Here is a 17,717-nt window from a genome sequence, read left to right on the forward strand (position 1 = left end):
GTAACAATTTTCACACCTTTCAATAATATCATTTAAACAGCTTATCCATTTCAGGCTGAACTTAGCACAAGTTTTATTTAAACGTGACTTATGAAGTAAATTTGCTTTCTTTCTATAAAGTTTAAATAAGAAAATTAAGGAATAAAATGGAAAATTCTTTCTTTTAAATAGTGATTAAAAAAATTATGTAAATCGTTTCATTTAATACATCGGACTCTCTAAAACAAAGAGTCATTCTGTGTAATAAAAATTCTTGAGTATTTTGTGGGATTTATGCAATCATCAAAGTCTTTTTTTTTGAAAGACTAAAGCACATCAGAGTAAAGGAAGTGCACCACAATGTAAAAGATTCTAAAAATCTTTAAATTTTATGTATCAAAAACAAAAAAACATTATTTCTTTTATTATTATGTAGGGGGTATAGCTCAGTGGCAGAGCATTTGACTGCAGATCAAGAGGTCCTTGGTTCAAATCCGAGTGCCTCCGGTAGTATGGTTTTCATAAAAATGTAACAATTTTCACACCTTTCAATAATATCATTTAGACAGCTTATCCATATCAGGCTGAACTTAGCACAAGTTTTGTTTAAACGTGACTTATGAAGTAAATTTGCTTTCTTTCTATAAATTTTAAATAAGAAAATTAAGGAATAAAATGGAAAATTCTTTCTTTTAAATAGTGATTAAAAAAATTATGTAAATCGTTTCATTTAATACTTCGGACTCTCTAAAACAAAGAGTCATTCTGTGTAATAAAAATTCTTGAGTATTTTGTGTGATTTATGCAATCATGAAAGTCTTTTTTTTGGAAAGACTAAAGCACATCAGAGTAAAGGAAGTTCACCACAATGTAAAAGTTTCTAAAAATCTTCAAATTTTATGTATCAAAAACAAAAAAACATTATTTCTTTTATTAATATGTAGGGGGTATTGCTCAGTTGCAGAGCATTTGACTGCAGATCAAGAGGTCCTTGGTTCAAATCCGAGTGCCCCCTGTAGTATGGTTTTCATAAAAATGTAATAATTTTCACACCTTTCAATAATATCATTTAGACAGCTTATCCATATCAGGCTGAACTTAGCACAAGTTTTATTTAAACGTGACTTAAGAAGTAAATTTGCTTTCTTTCTATAAAGTTTAAATAAGAAAATTAAGGAATAAAATTGAAAATTCTTTCTTTTAAATAGTGATTAAAAAAATTATGTAAATCGTTTCATTTAATACATCGGACTCTCTAAAACAAAGAGTCATTCTGTGTAATAAAAATTCTTGAGTATTTTGTGTGATTTATGCAATCATCAAAGTCTTTTTTTTGGAAAGACTAAAGCACATCAGAGTAAAGGAAGTGCACCACAATGTAAAAGTTTCTAAAAATCTTTAAATTTTATGTATCAAAAACAAAAAAACATTATTTCTTTCATTAATGTGTAGGGGGTATAGCTCAGTGGCAGAGCATTTGACTGCAGATCAAGAGGTCCTTGGCTCAAATCCAAATGCCCCCTGTAGTATAGTTTTCATAAAAATGTAACCTTTTTCACACCTTTCAATAATATCATTTAGACAGCTTATCCATATCAGGCTGAACTTAGCACAAGTTTTGTTTAAACGTGACTTATGAAGTAAATTTGCTTTCTTTCTATAAAGTTTAAATAAGAAAATTAAGGAATAAAATTGAAAATTCTTATTTTTAAATAGTGATTAAAAAAATTATGTAAATCGTTTCATTTAATACATCGGACTCTCTAAAACAAAGAGTCATTCTGTGTAATAAAAATTCTTGAGTATTTTGTGTGATTTATGCAATCATCAAAGTCTTTTTTTTGGAAAGACTAAAGCACATCAGAGTAAAGGAAGTGCACCACAATGTAAAAGTTTCTAAAAATCTTTAAATTTTATGTATCAAAAACAAAAAAACATTATTTCTTTCATTAATGTGTAGGGGGTATAGCTCAGTGGCAGAGCATTTGACTGCAGATCAAGAGGTCCTTGGTTCAAATCCGAGTGCCCCCTGTAGTATGGTTTTCATAAAAATGTAACAATTTTCACACCTTTCAATAATATCATTTAAATAGCTTATCCATTTCAGGCTGAACTTAGCACAAGTTTTATTTAAACGTGACTTATGAAGTAAATTTGCTTTCTTTCTATAAAGTTTAAATAAGAAAATTAAGGAATAAAATGGAAAATTCTTTCTTTTAAATAGTGATTAAAAAAATTATGTAAATCATTTCATTTAATACATCGGACTCTCTAAAACAAAGAGTCATTCTGTGTAATAAAAATTCTTGAGTATTTTGTGGGATTTATGCAATCATCAAAGTCTTTTTTTTGGAAAGACTAAAGCACATCAGAGTAAAGGAAGTGCACCACAATGTAAAAGATTCTAAAAATCTTTAAATTTTATGTATCAAAAACAAAAAAACATTATTTCTTTTATTATTATGTAGGGGGTATAGCTCAGTGGCAGAGCATTTGACTGCAGATCAAGAGGTCCTTGGTTCAAATCCGAGTGCCTCCGGTAGTATGGTTTTCATAAAAATGTAACAATTTTCACACCTTTCAATAATATCATTTAGACAGCTTATCCATATCAGGCAGAACTTAGCACAAGTTTTGTTTAAACGTGACTTATGAAGTAAATTTGCTTTCTTTCTATAAATTTTAAATAAGAAAATTAAGGAATAAAATGGAAAATTCTTTCTTTTAAATAGTGATTAAAAAAATTATGTAAATCGTTTCATTTAATACATCGGACTCTCTAAAACAAAGAGTCATTCTGTGTAATAAAAATTCTTGAGTATTTTGTGTGCTTTATGCAATCATCAAAGTCTTTTTTAAAAAGACTAAAGCACATCAGAGTAAAGGAAGTGCACCACAATGTAAAAGTTTCTAAAAATCTTCAAATTTTATGTATCAAAAACAAAAAAACATTATTTCGTTTATTAATATGTAGGGGGTATAGCTCAGTGGCAGAACATTGGACTGCAGATCAAGAGGTCCTTGGCTTAAATACAAGTGCGCCCTGTAGTATGGTTTTCATAGAAATGTAACAATTTTCACACCTTTCAATAATATCATTTAGACAGCTTATCCATATCAGGCTGAACTTAGCACAAGTTTTGTTTAAACGTGACTTATGAAGTAAATTTGCTTTCTTTCTATAAAGTTTAAATAAGAAAATTAAGGAATAAAATGGAAAATTCTTTCTTTTAAATAGTGATTAAAAAAATTATGTAAATCGTTTCATTTAATACATCGGACTCTCTAAAACAAAGAGTCATTCTGTGTAATAAAAATTCTTGAGTATTTTGTCTGCTTTATGCAATCATCAAAGTCTTTTTTGGAAAGACTAAAGCACATCAGACTAAAGGAAGTGCACCACAATGTAAAAGTTTCTAAAAATCTTCAAATTTTATGTATCAAAAACAAAAAAACATTATTTCTTTTATTAATATGTAGGGGGTATAGCTCAGTGGCAGAGCATTTGACTTCAGATCAAGAGGTCCTTGGCTCAAATCCGAGTGCCCCCTGTAGTATGGTTTTCATAAAAATGTAACAATTTTCACACCTTTCAATAATATCATTTAAACAGCTTATCCATTTCAGGCTGAACTTAGCACAAGTTTTGTTTAAACGTGACTTATGAAGTAAATTTGCTTTCTTTCTATAAAGTTTAAATAAGAAAATTAAGGAATAAAATGGAAAATTCTTTCTTTTAAATAGTGAGTAAAACAATTATGTAAATCGTTTCATTTAATACATCGGACTCTCTAAAACAAAGAGTCATTCTGTGTAATAAAAATTGTTGAGTATTTTGTGTGATTTATGCAATCATCAAAGTCTTTTTTTTGGAAAGACTAAAGCACATCAGAGTAAAGGAAGTGCACCACAATGTAAAAGTTTCTAAAAATCTTTAAATTTTATGTATCAAAAACAAAAAAACATTATTTCTTCTATTAATTCATAGGGGGTATAGCTCAGTGGCAGAGCATTTGACTGCAGATCAAGAGGTCCTTGGTTCAAATCCGAGTGCCCCCTGTAGTATGGTTTTCATAAAAATGTAACAATTTTCACACCTTTCAATAATATCATTTAAACAGCTTATCCATTTCAGGCTGAACTTAGCACAAGTTTTATTTAAACGTGACTTATGAAGTAAATTTGCTTTCTTTCTATAAAGTTTAAATAAGAAAATTAAGGAATAAAATGGAAAATTCTTTCTTTTAAATAGTGATTAAAAAAATTATGTAAATCGTTTCATTTAATACATCGGACTCTCTAAAACAAAGAGTCATTCTGTGTAATAAAAATTCTTGAGTATTTTGTGGGATTTATGCAATCATCAAAGTCTTTTTTTTGGAAAGACTAAAGCACATCAGAGTAAAGGAAGTGCACCACAATGTAAAAGATTCTAAAAATCTTTAAATTTTATGTATCAAAAACAAAAAAACATTATTTCTTTTATTATTATGTAGGGGGTATAGCTCAGTGGCAGAGCATTTGACTGCAGATCAAGTGGTCCTTGGTTCAAATCCGAGTGCCTCCGGTAGTATGGTTTTCATAAAAATGTAACAATTTTCACACCTTTCAATAATATCATTTAGACAGCTTATCCATATCAGGCTGAACTTAGCACAAGTTTTGTTTAAACGTGACTTATGAAGTAAATTTGCTTTCTTTCTATAAATTTTAAATAAGAAAATTAAGGAATAAAATGGAAAATTCTTTCTTTTAAATAGTGATTAAAAAAATTATGTAAATCGTTTCATTTAATACATCGGACTCTCTAAAACAAAGAGTCATTCTGTGTAATAAAAATTCTTGAGTATTTTGTGTGCTTTATGCAATCATCAAAGTCTTTTTTAAAAAGACTAAAGCACATCAGAGTAAAGGAAGTGCACCACAATGTAAAAGTTTCTAAAAATCTTCAAATTTTATGTATCAAAAACAAAAAAACATTATTTCGTTTATTAATATGTAGGGGGTATAGCTCAGTGGCAGAACATTGGACTGCAGATCAAGAGGTCCTTGGCTTAAATACAAGTGCTCCCTGTAGTATGGTTTTCATAGAAATGTAACAATTTTCACACCTTTCAATAATATCATTTAGACAGCTTATCCATATCAGGCTGAACTTAGCACAAGTTTTGTTTAAACGTGACTTATGAAGTAAATTTGCTTTCTTTCTATAAAGTTTAAATAAGAAAATTAAGGAATAAAATGGAAAATTCTTTCTTTTAAATAGTGATTAAAAAAATTATGTAAATCGTTTCATTTAATACTTCGGACTCTCTAAAACAAAGAGTCATTCTGTGTAATAAAAATTCTTGAGTATTTTGTGTGATTTATGCAATCATGAAAGTCTTTTTTTTGGAAAGACTAAAGCACATCAGAGTAAAGGAAGTTCACCACAATGTAAAAGTTTCTAAAAATCTTCAAATTTTATGTATCAAAAACAAAAAAACATTATTTCTTTGATTAATATGTAGGGGGTATTGCTCAGTGGCAGAGCATTTGACTGCAGATCAAGAGGTCCTTGGTTCAAATCCGAGTGCCCCCTGTAGTATGGTTTTCATAAAAATGTAACAATTTTCACACCTTTCAATAATATCATTTAGACAGCTTATCCATATCAGGCTGAACTTAGCACAAGTTTTATTTAAACGTGACTTATGAAGTAAATTTGCTTTCTTTCTATAAAGTTTAAATAAGAAAATTAAGGAATAAAATTGAAAATTCTTTCTTTTAAATAGTGATTAAAAAAATTATGTAAATCGTTTCATTTAATACATCGGACTCTCTAAAACAAAGAGTCATTCTGTGTAATAAAAATTCTTGAGTATTTTGTGTGATTTATGCAATCATCAAAGTCTTTTTTTTGGAAAGACTAAAGCACATCAGAGTAAAGGAAGTGCACCACAATGTAAAAGTTTCTAAAAATCTTTAAATTTTATGTATCAAAAACAAAAAAACATTATTTCTTTCATTAATGTGTAGGGGGTATAGCTCAGTGGCAGAGCATTGGACTGCAGATCAAGAGGTCCTTGGCTCAAATCCAAATGCCCCCTGTAGTATAGTTTTCATAAAAATGTAACCTTTTTCACACCTTTCAATAATATCATTTAGACAGCTTATCCATATCAGGCTGAACTTAGCACAAGTTTTGTTTAAACGTGACTTATGAAGTAAATTTGCTTTCTTTCTATAAAGTTTAAATAAGAAAATTAAGGAATAAAATGGAAAATTCTTTCTTTTAAATAGTGATTAAAAAAATTATGTAAATCGTTTCATTTAATACATCGGACTCTCTAAAACAAAGAGTCATTCTGTGTAATAAAAATTGTTGAGTATTTTGTGTGATTTATGCAATCATCAAAGTCTTTTTTTTGGAAAGACTAAAGCACATCAGAGTAAAGGAAGTGCACCACAATGTAAAAGTTTCTAAAAATCTTTAAATTTTATGTATCAAAAACAAAAAAACATTATTTCTTTTATTATTATGTAGGGGGTATAGCTCAGTGGCAGAGCATTTGACTGCAGATCAAGAGGTCCTTGGTTCAAATCCGAGTGCCTCCGGTAGTATGGTTTTCATAAAAATGTAACAATTTTCACACCTTTCAATAATATCATTTAGACAGCTTATCCATATCAGGCTGAACTTAGCACAAGTTTTGTTTAAACGTGACTTATGAAGTAAATTTGCTTTCTTTCTATAAATTTTAAATAAGAAAATTAAGGAATAAAATGGAAAATTCTTTCTTTTAAATAGTGATTAAAAAAATTATGTAAATCGTTTCATTTAATACATCGGACTCTCTAAAACAAAGAGTCATTCTGTGTAATAAAAATTCTTGAGTATTTTGTGTGCTTTATGCAATCATCAAAGTCTTTTTTAAAAAGACTAAAGCACATCAGAGTAAAGGAAGTGCACCACAATGTAAAAGTTTCTAAAAATCTTCAAATTTTATGTATCAAAAACAAAAAAACATTATTTCGTTTATTAATATGTAGGGGGTATAGCTCAGTGGCAGAACATTGGACTGCAGATCAAGAGGTCCTTGGCTTAAATACAAGTGCGCCCTGTAGTATGGTTTTCATAGAAATGTAACAATTTTCACACCTTTCAATAATATCATTTAGACAGCTTATCCATATCAGGCTGAACTTAGCACAAGTTTTGTTTAAACGTGACTTATGAAGTAAATTTGCTTTCTTTCTATAAAGTTTAAATAAGAAAATTAAGGAATAAAATGGAAAATTCTTTCTTTTAAATAGTGATTAAAAAAATTATGTAAATCGTTTCATTTAATACATCGGACTCTCTAAAACAAAGAGTCATTCTGTGTAATAAAAATTCTTGAGTATTTTGTCTGCTTTATGCAATCATCAAAGTCTTTTTTGGAAAGACTAAAGCACATCAGACTAAAGGAAGTGCACCACAATGTAAAAGTTTCTAAAAATCTTCAAATTTTATGTATCAAAAACAAAAAAACATTATTTCTTTTATTAATATGTAGGGGGTATAGCTCAGTGGCAGAGCATTTGACTGCAGATCAAGAGGTCCTTGGCTCAAATCCGAGTGCCCCCTGTAGTATGGTTTTCATAAAAATGTAACAATTTTCACACCTTTCAATAATATCATTTAAACAGCTTATCCATTTCAGGCTGAACTTAGCACAAGTTTTGTTTAAACGTGACTTATGAAGTAAATTTGCTTTCTTTCTATAAAGTTTAAATAAGAAAATTAAGGAATAAAATGGAAAATTCTTTCTTTTAAATAGTGAGTAAAACAATTATGTAAATCGTTTCATTTAATACATCGGACTCTCTAAAACAAAGAGTCATTCTGTGTAATAAAAATTGTTGAGTATTTTGTGTGATTTATGCAATCATCAAAGTCTTTTTTTTGGAAAGACTAAAGCACATCAGAGTAAAGGAAGTGCACCACAATGTAAAAGTTTCTAAAAATCTTTAAATTTTATGTATCAAAAACAAAAAAACATTATTTCTTCTATTAATACATAGGGGGTATAGCTCAGTGGCAGAGCATTTGACTGCAGATCAAGAGGTCCTTGGTTCAAATCCGAGTGCCCCCTGTAGTATGGTTTTCATAAAAATGTAACAATTTTCACACCTTTCAATAATATCATTTAAACAGCTTATCCATTTCAGGCTGAACTTAGCACAAGTTTTATTTAAACGTGACTTATGAAGTAAATTTGCTTTCTTTCTATAAAGTTTAAATAAGAAAATTAAGGAATAAAATGGAAAATTCTTTCTTTTAAATAGTGATTAAAAAAATTATGTAAATCGTTTCATTTAATACATCGGACTCTCTAAAACAAAGAGTCATTCTGTGTAATAAAAATTCTTGAGTATTTTGTGGGATTTATGCAATCATCAAAGTCTTTTTTTTGGAAAGACTAAAGCACATCAGAGTAAAGGAAGTGCACCACAATGTAAAAGATTCTAAAAATCTTTAAATTTTATGTATCAAAAACAAAAAAACATTATTTCTTTTATTATTATGTAGGGGGTATAGCTCAGTGGCAGAGCGTTTGACTGCAGATCAAGAGGTCCTTGGTTCAAATCCGAGTGCCTCCGGTAGTATGGTTTTCATAAAAATGTAACAATTTTCACACCTTTCAATAATATCATTTAGACAGCTTATCCATATCAGGCTGAACTTAGCACAAGTTTTGTTTAAACGTGACTTATGAAGTAAATTTGCTTTCTTTCTATAAAGTTTAAATAAGAAAATTAAGGAATAAAATGGAAAATTCTTTCTTTTAAATAGTGATTAAAAAAATTATGTAAATCGTTTCATTTAATACTTCGGACTCTCTAAAACAAAGAGTCATTCTGTGTAATAAAAATTCTTGAGTATTTTGTGTGATTTATGCAATCATCAAAGTCTTTTTTTTGGAAAGACTAAAGCACATCAGAGTAAAGGAAGTGCACCACAATGTAAAAGTTTCTAAAAATCTTTAAATTTTATGTATCAAAAACAAAAAAACATTATTTCTTTCATTAATGTGTAGGGGGTATAGCTCAGTGGCAGAGCATTTGACTGCAGATCAAGAGGTCCTTGGCTCAAATCCAAATGCCCCCTGTAGTATAGTTTTCATAAAAATGTAACCTTTTTCACACCTTTCAATAATATCATTTAGACAGCTTATCCATATCAGGCTGAACTTAGCACAAGTTTTGTTTAAACGTGACTTATGAAGTAAATTTGCTTTCTTTCTATAAAGTTTAAATAAGAAAATTAAGGAATAAAATGGAAAATTCTTTCTTTTAAATAGTGATTAAAAAAATTATGTAAATCGTTTCATTTAATACATCGGACTCTCTAAAACAAAGAGTCATTCTGTGTAATAAAAATTGTTGAGTATTTTGTGTGATTTATGCAATCATCAAAGTCTTTTTTTTGGAAAGACTAAAGCACATCAGAGTAAAGGAAGTGCACCACAATGTAAAAGTTTCTAAAAATCTTTAAATTTTATGTATCAAAAACAAAAAAACATTATTTCTTCTATTAATACATAGGGGGTATAGCTCAGTGGCAAAGCATTTGACTGCAGATCAAGAGGTCCTTGGTTCAAATCCGAGTGCCCCCTGTAGTATGGTTTTCATAAAAATGTAACAATTTTCACACCTTTCAATAATATCATTTAAACAGCTTATCCATTTCAGGCTGAACTTAGCACAAGTTTTATTTAAACGTGACTTATGAAGTAAATTTGCTTTCTTTCTATAAAGTTTAAATAAGAAAATTAAGGAATAAAATGGAAAATTCTTTCTTTTAAATAGTGATTAAAAAAATTATGTAAATCGTTTCATTTAATACATCGGACTCTCTAAAACAAAGAATCATTCTGTGTAATAAAAATTCTTGAGTATTTTGTGGGATTTATGCAATCATCAAAGTCTTTTTTTTGGAAAGACTAAAGCACATCAGAGTAAAGGAAGTGCACCACAATGTAAAAGATTCTAAAAATCTTTAAATTTTATGTATCAAAAACAAAAAAACATTATTTCTTTTATTATTATGTAGGGGGTATAGCTCAGTGGCAGAGCATTTGACTGCAGATCAAGAGGTCCTTGGTTCAAATCCGAGTGCCTCCGGTAGTATGGTTTTCATAAAAATGTAACAATTTTCACACCTTTCAATAATATCATTTAGACAGCTTATCCATATCAGGCTGAACTTAGCACAAGTTTTGTTTAAACGTGACTTATGAAGTAAATTTGCTTTCTTTCTATAAATTTTAAATAAGAAAATTAAGGAATAAAATGGAAAATTCTTTCTTTTAAATAGTGATTAAAAAAATTATGTAAATCGTTTCATTTAATACATCGGACTCTCTAAAACAAAGAGTCATTCTGTGTAATAAAAATTCTTGAGTATTTTGTGTGCTTTATGCAATCATCAAAGTCTTTTTTAAAAAGACTAAAGCACATCAGAGTAAAGGAAGTGCACCACAATGTAAAAGTTTCTAAAAATCTTCAAATTTTATGTATCAAAAACAAAAAAACATTATTTCTTTTATTAATATGTAGGGGGTATAGCTCAGTGGCAGAGCATTGGACTGCAGATCAAGAGGTCCTTGGCTTAAATACAAGTGCGCCCTGTAGTATGGTTTTCATAGAAATGTAACAATTTTCACACCTTTCAATAATATCATTTAGACAGCTTATCCATATCAGGCTGAACTTAGCACAAGTTTTGTTTAAACGTGACTTATGAAGTAAATTTGCTTTCTTTCTATAAAGTTTAAATAAGAAAATTAAGGAATAAAATGGAAAATTCTTTCTTTTAAATAGTGATTAAAAAAATTATGTAAATCGTTTCATTTAATACTTCGGACTCTCTAAAACAAAGAGTCATTCTGTGTAATAAAAATTCTTGAGTATTTTGTGTGATTTATGCAATCATGAAAGTCTTTTTTTTGGAAAGACTAAAGCACATCAGAGTAAAGGAAGTTCACCACAATGTAAAAGTTTCTAAAAATCTTCAAATTTTATGTATCAAAAACAAAAAAACATTATTTCTTTTATTAATATGTAGGGGGTATTGCTCAGTGGCAGAGCATTTGACTGCAGATCAAGAGGTCCTTGGTTCAAATCTGAGTGCCCCCTGTAGTATGGTTTTCATAAAAATGTAACAATTTTCACACCTTTCAATAATATCATTTAGACAGCTTATTCATATCAGGCTGAACTTAGCACAAGTTTTATTTAAACGTGACTTATGAAGTAAATTTGCTTTCTTTCTATAAAGTTTAAATAAGAAAATTAAGGAATAAAATTGAAAATTCTTTCTTTTAAATAGTGATTAAAAAAATTATGTAAATCGTTTCATTTAATACATCGGACTCTCTAAAACAAAGAGTCATTCTGTGTAATAAAAATTCTTGAGTATTTTGTGTGATTTATGCAATCATCAAAGTCTTTTTTTTTGAAAGACTAAAGCACATCAGAGTAAAGGAAGTGCACCACAATGTAAAAGTTTCTAAAAATCTTTAAATTTTATGTATCAAAAACAAAAAAACATTATTTCTTTCATTAATGTGTAGGGGGTATAGCTCAGTGGCAGAGCATTTGACTGCAGAACAAGAGGTCCTTGGTTCAAATCCGAGTGCCCCATATAGTATGGTTTTCATAAAAATGTAACAATTTTCACACCTTTCAATAATATCATTTAGACAGCTTATCCATATCAGGCTGAACTTAGCACAAGTTTTATTTAAACGTGACTTATGAAGTAAATTTGCTTTCTTTCTATAAAGTTTAAATAAGAAAATTAAGGAATAAAATGGAAAATTCTTTCTTTTAAATAGTGATTAAAAAAATTATGTAAATCGTTTCATTTAATACATCGGACTCTCTAAAACAAAGAGTCATTCTGTTTAATAAAAATTCTTGAGTATTTTGTGTGCTTTATGCAATCATCAAAGTCTTTTTTGGAAAGACTAAAGCACATCAGACTAAAGGAAGTGCACCACAATGTAAAAGTTTCTAAAAATCTTCAAATTTTATGTATCAAAAACAAAAAAACATTATTTCTTTTATTAATATGTAGGGGGTATAGCTCAGTGGCAGAGCATTTGACTGCAGATCAAGAGGTCCTTGGCTCAAATCCAAATGCCCCCTGTAGTATAGTTTTCATAAAAATGTAACCTTTTTCACACCTTTCAATAATATCATTTAGACAGCTTATCCATATCAGGCTGAACTTAGCACAAGTTTTGTTTAAACGTGACTTATGAAGTAAATTTGCTTTCTTTCTATAAAGTTAAAATAAGAAAATTAAGGAATAAAATGGAAAATTCTTTCTTTTAAATAGTGATTAAAAAAATTATGTAAATCGTTTCATTTAATACATCGGACTCTCTAAAACAAAGAGTCATTCTGTGTAATAAAAATTCTTGAGTATTTTGTGGGATTTATGCAATCATCAAAGTCTTTTTTTTGGAAAGACTAAAGCACATCAGAGTAAAGGAAGTGCACCACAATGTAAAAGATTCTAAAAATCTTTAAATTTTATGTATCAAAAACAAAAAAACATTATTTCTTTTATTATTATGTAGGGGGTATAGCTCAGTGGCAGAGCATTTGACTGCAGATCAAGAGGTCCTTGGTTCAAATCCGAGTGCCTCCGGTAGTATGGTTTTCATAAAAATGTAACAATTTTCACACCTTTCAATAATATCATTTAGACAGCTTATCCATATCAGGCTGAACTTAGCACAAGTTTTGTTTAAACGTGACTTATGAAGTAAATTTGCTTTCTTTCTATAAATTTTAAATAAGAAAATTAAGGAATAAAATGGAAAATTCTTTCTTTTAAATAGTGATTAAAAAAATTATGTAAATCGTTTCATTTAATACATCGGACTCTCTAAAACAAAGAGTCATTCTGTGTAAAAAAAATTCTTGAGTATTTTGTGTGCTTTATGCAATCATCAAAGTCTTTTTTAAAAAGATTAAAGCACATCAGAGTAAAGGAAGTGCACCGCAATGTAAAAGTTTCTAAAAATCTTCAAATTTTATGTATCAAAAACAAAAAAACATTATTTCTTTTATTAATATGTAGGGGGTATAGCTCAGTGGCAGAGCATTGGACTGCAGATCAAGAGGTCCTTGGCTTAAATACAAGTGCGCCCTGTAGTATGGTTTTCATAGAAATGTAACAATTTTCACACCTTTCAATAATATCATTTAGACAGCTTATCCATATCAGGCTGAACTTAGCACAAGTTTTGTTTAAACGTGACTTATGAAGTAAATTTGCTTTCTTTCTATAAAGTTTAAATAAGAAAATTAAGGAATAAAATGGAAAATTCTTTCTTTTAAATAGTGATTAAAAAAATTATGTAAATCGTTTCATTTAATACTTCGGACTCTCTAAAACAAAGAGTCATTCTGTGTAATAAAAATTCTTGAGTATTTTGTGTGATTTATGCAATCATGAAAGTCTTTTTTTTGGAAAGACTAAAGCACATCAGAGTAAAGGAAGTTCACCACAATGTAAAAGTTTCTAAAAATCTTCAAATTTTATGTATCAAAAACAAAAAAACATTATTTCTTTTATTAATATGTAGGGGGTATTGCTCAGTGGCAGAGCATTTGACTGCAGATCAAGAGGTCCTTGGTTCAAATCCGAGTGCCCCCTGTAGTATGGTTTTCATAAAAATGTAACAATTTTCACACCTTTCAATAATATCATTTAAACAGCTTATCCATTTCAGGCTGAACTTAGCACAAGTTTTATTTAAACGTGACTTATGAAGTAAATTTGCTTTCTTTCTATAAAGTTTAAATAAGAAAATTAAGGAATAAAATGGAAAATTCTTTCTTTTAAATAGTGATTAAAAAAATTATGTAAATCGTTTCATTTAATACATCGGACTCTCTAAAACAAAGAATCATTCTGTGTAATAAAAATTCTTGAGTATTTTGTGGGATTTATGCAATCATCAAAGTCTTTTTTTTGGAAAGACTAAAGCACATCAGAGTAAAGGAAGTGCACCACAATGTAAAAGATTCTAAAAATCTTTAAATTTTATGTATCAAAAACAAAAAAACATTATTTCTTTTATTATTATGTAGGGGGTATAGCTCAGTGGCAGAGCATTTGACTGCAGATCAAGAGGTCCTTGGTTCAAATCCGAGTGCCTCCGGTAGTATGGTTTTCATAAAAATGTAACAATTTTCACACCTTTCAATAATATCATTTAGACAGCTTATCCATATCAGGCTGAACTTAGCACAAGTTTTGTTTAAACGTGACTTATGAAGTAAATTTGCTTTCTTTCTATAAATTTTAAATAAGAAAATTAAGGAATAAAATGGAAAATTCTTTCTTTTAAATAGTGATTAAAAAAATTATGTAAATCGTTTCATTTAATACATCGGACTCTCTAAAACAAAGAGTCATTCTGTGTAATAAAAATTCTTGAGTATTTTGTGTGCTTTATGCAATCATCAAAGTCTTTTTTAAAAAGATTAAAGCACATCAGAGTAAAGGAAGTGCACCGCAATGTAAAAGTTTCTAAAAATCTTCAAATTTTATGTATCAAAAACAAAAAAACATTATTTCTTTTATTAATATGTAGGGGGTATAGCTCAGTGGCAGAGCATTGGACTGCAGATCAAGAGGTCCTTGGCTTAAATACAAGTGCGCCCTGTAGTATGGTTTTCATAGAAATGTAACAATTTTCACACCTTTCAATAATATCATTTAGACAGCTTATCCATATCAGGCTGAACTTAGCACAAGTTTTGTTTAAACGTGACTTATGAAGTAAATTTGATTTCTTTCTATAAAGTTTAAATAAGAAAATTAAGGAATAAAATGGAAAATTCTTTCTTTTAAATAGTGATTAAAAAAATTATGTAAATCGTTTCATTTAATACTTCGGACTCTCTAAAACAAAGAGTCATTCTGTGTAATAAAAATTCTTGAGTATTTTGTGTGATTTATGCAATCATGAAAGTCTTTTTTTTGGAAAGACTAAAGCACATCAGAGTAAAGGAAGTTCACCACAATGTAAAAGTTTCTAAAAATCTTCAAATTTTATGTATCAAAAACAAAAAAACATTATTTCTTTTATTAATATGTAGGGGGTATTGCTCAGTGGCAGAGCATTTGACTGCAGATCAAGAGGTCCTTGGTTCAAATCCGAGTGCCCCCTGTAGTATGGTTTTCATAAAAATGTAACAATTTTCACACCTTTCAATAATATCATTTAGACAGCTTATCCATATCAGGCTGAACTTAGCACAAGTTTTATTTAAACGTGACTTATGAAGTAAATTTGCTTTCTTTCTATAAAGTTTAAATAAGAAAATTAAGGAATAAAATTGAAAATTCTTTCTTTTAAATAGTGATTAAAAAAATTATGTAAATCGTTTCATTTAATACATCGGACTCTCTAAAACAAAGAGTCATTCTGTGTAATAAAAATTCTTGAGTATTTTGTGTGATTTATGCAATCATCAAAGTCTTTTTTTTGGAAAGACTAAAGCACATCAGAGTAAAGGAAGTGCACCACAATGTAAAAGTTTCTAAAAATCTTTAAATTTTATGTATCAAAAACAAAAAAACATTATTTCTTTCATTAATGTGTAGGGGGTATAGCTCAGTGGCAGAGCATTTGACTGCAGAACAAGAGGTCCTTGGTTCAAATCCGAGTGCCCCATATAGTATGGTTTTCATAAAAATGTAACAATTTTCACACCTTTCAATAATATCATTTAGACAGCTTATCCATATCAGGCTGAACTTAGCACAAGTTTTATTTAAACGTGACTTATGAAGTAAATTGGCTTTCTTTCTATAAAGTTTAAATAAGAAAATTAAGGAATAAAATGGAAAATTCTTTCTTTTAAATAGTGATTAAAAAAATTATGTAAATTGTTTCATTTAATACATCGGACTCTCTAAAACAAAGAGTCATTCTGTTTAATAAAAATTCTTGAGTATTTTGTGTGCTTTATGCAATTATCAAAGTCTTTTTTGGAAAGACTAAAGCACATCAGAGTAAAGGAAGTGCACCACAATGTAAAAGTTTCTAAAAATCTTCAAATTTTATGTATCAAAAACATAAAAACATTATTTCTTTCATTAATATGTAGGGGGTATAGCTCAGTGGCAGAGCATTTGACTGCAGATCAAGAGGTCCTTAGCTCAAATCCAAGTGCCCCCTGTAGTATGGTTTTCATAAAAATGTAACAATTTTCACACCTTTCAATAATATCATTTAGACAGCTTATCCATATCAGGCTGAACTTAGCACAAGTTTTATTTAAACGTGACTTATGAAGTAAATTTGCTTTCTTTCTATAAAGTTTAAATAAGAAAATTAAGGAATAAAATGGAAAATTCTTTCTTTTAAATAGTGATTAAAAAAATTATGTAAATCATTTCATTTAATACATCGGACTCTCTAAAACAAAGAGTCATTCTGTGTAATAAAAATTCTTGAGTATTTTGTGTGCTTTATGCAATCATCAAAGCCTTTTTTGGAAAGATTAAAGCACATCAGAGTAAAGGAAGTGCACCACAATGTAAAAGTTTCTAAAAATCTTCAAATTTTATGTATCAAAAACAAAAAAACATTATTTCTTTTATTAATATGTAGGGGATATAGCTCAGTGGCAGAGCATTTGACTGCAGATTAAGAGGTCCTTGGCTCAAATCCGAGTGCCCCCTGTAGTATGGTTTTCATAAAAATGTAACCTTTTTCACACCTTTCAATAATATCATTTAGACAGCTTATCCATATCAGGCTGAACTTAGCACAAGTTTTGTTTAAACGTGACTTATGAAGTAAATTTGCTTTCTTTCTATAAAGTTTAAATAAGAAAATTAAGGAATAAAATGGAAAATTCTTTCTTTTAAATAGTGATTAAAAAAATTATGTAAATCGTTTCATTTAATACTTCGGACTCTCTAAAACAAAGAGTCATTCTGTGTAATAAAAATTCTTGAGTATTTTGTGTGATTTATGCAATCATGAAAGTCTTTTTTTTGGAAAGACTAAAGCACATCAGAGTAAAGGAAGTGCACCACAATGTAAAAGTTTCTAAAAATCTTTAAATTTTATGTATCAAAAACAAAAAAACATTATTTCTTTTATTAATATGTAGGGGGTATTGCTTAGTAGCAGAGCATTTGACTGCACATCAAGAGGTCCTTGGTTCAAATCCGAGTGCCTTCTGTAGTATGGTTTTCATAAAAATGTAACAATTTTCACACCTTTCAATAATATCATTTAGACAGCTTATCCATATCAGGCTGAACTTAGCACAAGTTTTATTTAAACGTGACTTATGAAGTAAATTTGCTTTCTTTCTATAAAGTTTAAATAAGAAAATTAAGGAATAAAATGGAAAATTCTTTCTTTTAAATAGTGATTAAAAAAATTATGTAAATCGTTTTATTTAATACATCGGACTCTCTAAAACAAAGAGTCATTCTGTTTAATAAAAATTCTTGAGTATTTTGTGTGCTTTATGCAATCATCAAAGTCTTTTTTGGAAAGACTAAAGCACATCAGACTAAAGGAAGTGCACCACAATGTAAAAGTTTCTAAAAATCTTCAAATTTTATGTATCAAAAACAAAAAAACATTATTTCTTTTATTAATATGTAGGGGGTATAGCTCAGTGGCAGAGCATTTGACTGCAGATCAAGAGGTCCTTGGCTC

The 17,717-nt window shown here is 28.8% G+C and overlaps 15 non-coding genes across 15 annotated transcripts; all 15 read left to right on the forward strand.

Moving 5' to 3' along the window:
* Positions 1 to 414: 414 nt before the first annotated feature.
* TRNAC-GCA (transfer RNA cysteine (anticodon GCA)) lies at positions 415 to 486 on the forward strand. Its single transcript has one exon. It is a non-coding gene; the product is annotated as a tRNA-Cys (tRNA).
* A 1,452-nt stretch (positions 487 to 1,938) lies between these two features.
* Positions 1,939 to 2,010, forward strand: TRNAC-GCA (transfer RNA cysteine (anticodon GCA)). Its single transcript has one exon. It is a non-coding gene; the product is annotated as a tRNA-Cys (tRNA).
* A 436-nt stretch (positions 2,011 to 2,446) lies between these two features.
* Positions 2,447 to 2,518, forward strand: TRNAC-GCA (transfer RNA cysteine (anticodon GCA)). The gene has a single exon. It is a non-coding gene; the product is annotated as a tRNA-Cys (tRNA).
* A 1,448-nt stretch (positions 2,519 to 3,966) lies between these two features.
* On the forward strand, positions 3,967 to 4,038 carry TRNAC-GCA (transfer RNA cysteine (anticodon GCA)). The gene has a single exon. It is a non-coding gene; the product is annotated as a tRNA-Cys (tRNA).
* A 436-nt stretch (positions 4,039 to 4,474) lies between these two features.
* Positions 4,475 to 4,546, forward strand: TRNAC-GCA (transfer RNA cysteine (anticodon GCA)). The gene has a single exon. It is a non-coding gene; the product is annotated as a tRNA-Cys (tRNA).
* A 942-nt stretch (positions 4,547 to 5,488) lies between these two features.
* On the forward strand, positions 5,489 to 5,560 carry TRNAC-GCA (transfer RNA cysteine (anticodon GCA)). Its single transcript has one exon. It is a non-coding gene; the product is annotated as a tRNA-Cys (tRNA).
* A 944-nt stretch (positions 5,561 to 6,504) lies between these two features.
* On the forward strand, positions 6,505 to 6,576 carry TRNAC-GCA (transfer RNA cysteine (anticodon GCA)). The gene has a single exon. It is a non-coding gene; the product is annotated as a tRNA-Cys (tRNA).
* Positions 6,577 to 8,024: 1,448 nt separating this feature from the next.
* Positions 8,025 to 8,096, forward strand: TRNAC-GCA (transfer RNA cysteine (anticodon GCA)). The gene has a single exon. It is a non-coding gene; the product is annotated as a tRNA-Cys (tRNA).
* Positions 8,097 to 8,532: 436 nt separating this feature from the next.
* TRNAC-GCA (transfer RNA cysteine (anticodon GCA)) lies at positions 8,533 to 8,604 on the forward strand. Its single transcript has one exon. It is a non-coding gene; the product is annotated as a tRNA-Cys (tRNA).
* Positions 8,605 to 9,548: 944 nt separating this feature from the next.
* On the forward strand, positions 9,549 to 9,620 carry TRNAC-GCA (transfer RNA cysteine (anticodon GCA)). The gene has a single exon. It is a non-coding gene; the product is annotated as a tRNA-Cys (tRNA).
* A 436-nt stretch (positions 9,621 to 10,056) lies between these two features.
* TRNAC-GCA (transfer RNA cysteine (anticodon GCA)) lies at positions 10,057 to 10,128 on the forward strand. Its single transcript has one exon. It is a non-coding gene; the product is annotated as a tRNA-Cys (tRNA).
* Positions 10,129 to 12,592: 2,464 nt separating this feature from the next.
* Positions 12,593 to 12,664, forward strand: TRNAC-GCA (transfer RNA cysteine (anticodon GCA)). Its single transcript has one exon. It is a non-coding gene; the product is annotated as a tRNA-Cys (tRNA).
* Positions 12,665 to 13,606: 942 nt separating this feature from the next.
* TRNAC-GCA (transfer RNA cysteine (anticodon GCA)) lies at positions 13,607 to 13,678 on the forward strand. The gene has a single exon. It is a non-coding gene; the product is annotated as a tRNA-Cys (tRNA).
* Positions 13,679 to 14,114: 436 nt separating this feature from the next.
* On the forward strand, positions 14,115 to 14,186 carry TRNAC-GCA (transfer RNA cysteine (anticodon GCA)). Its single transcript has one exon. It is a non-coding gene; the product is annotated as a tRNA-Cys (tRNA).
* Positions 14,187 to 15,128: 942 nt separating this feature from the next.
* TRNAC-GCA (transfer RNA cysteine (anticodon GCA)) lies at positions 15,129 to 15,200 on the forward strand. The gene has a single exon. It is a non-coding gene; the product is annotated as a tRNA-Cys (tRNA).
* Positions 15,201 to 17,717: the final 2,517 nt, after the last annotated feature.

This window comes from Anomaloglossus baeobatrachus, chromosome 1, assembly GCF_048569485.1.
Source record: "Anomaloglossus baeobatrachus isolate aAnoBae1 chromosome 1, aAnoBae1.hap1, whole genome shotgun sequence".
Taxonomy (NCBI): domain Eukaryota; kingdom Metazoa; phylum Chordata; class Amphibia; order Anura; family Aromobatidae; genus Anomaloglossus; species Anomaloglossus baeobatrachus.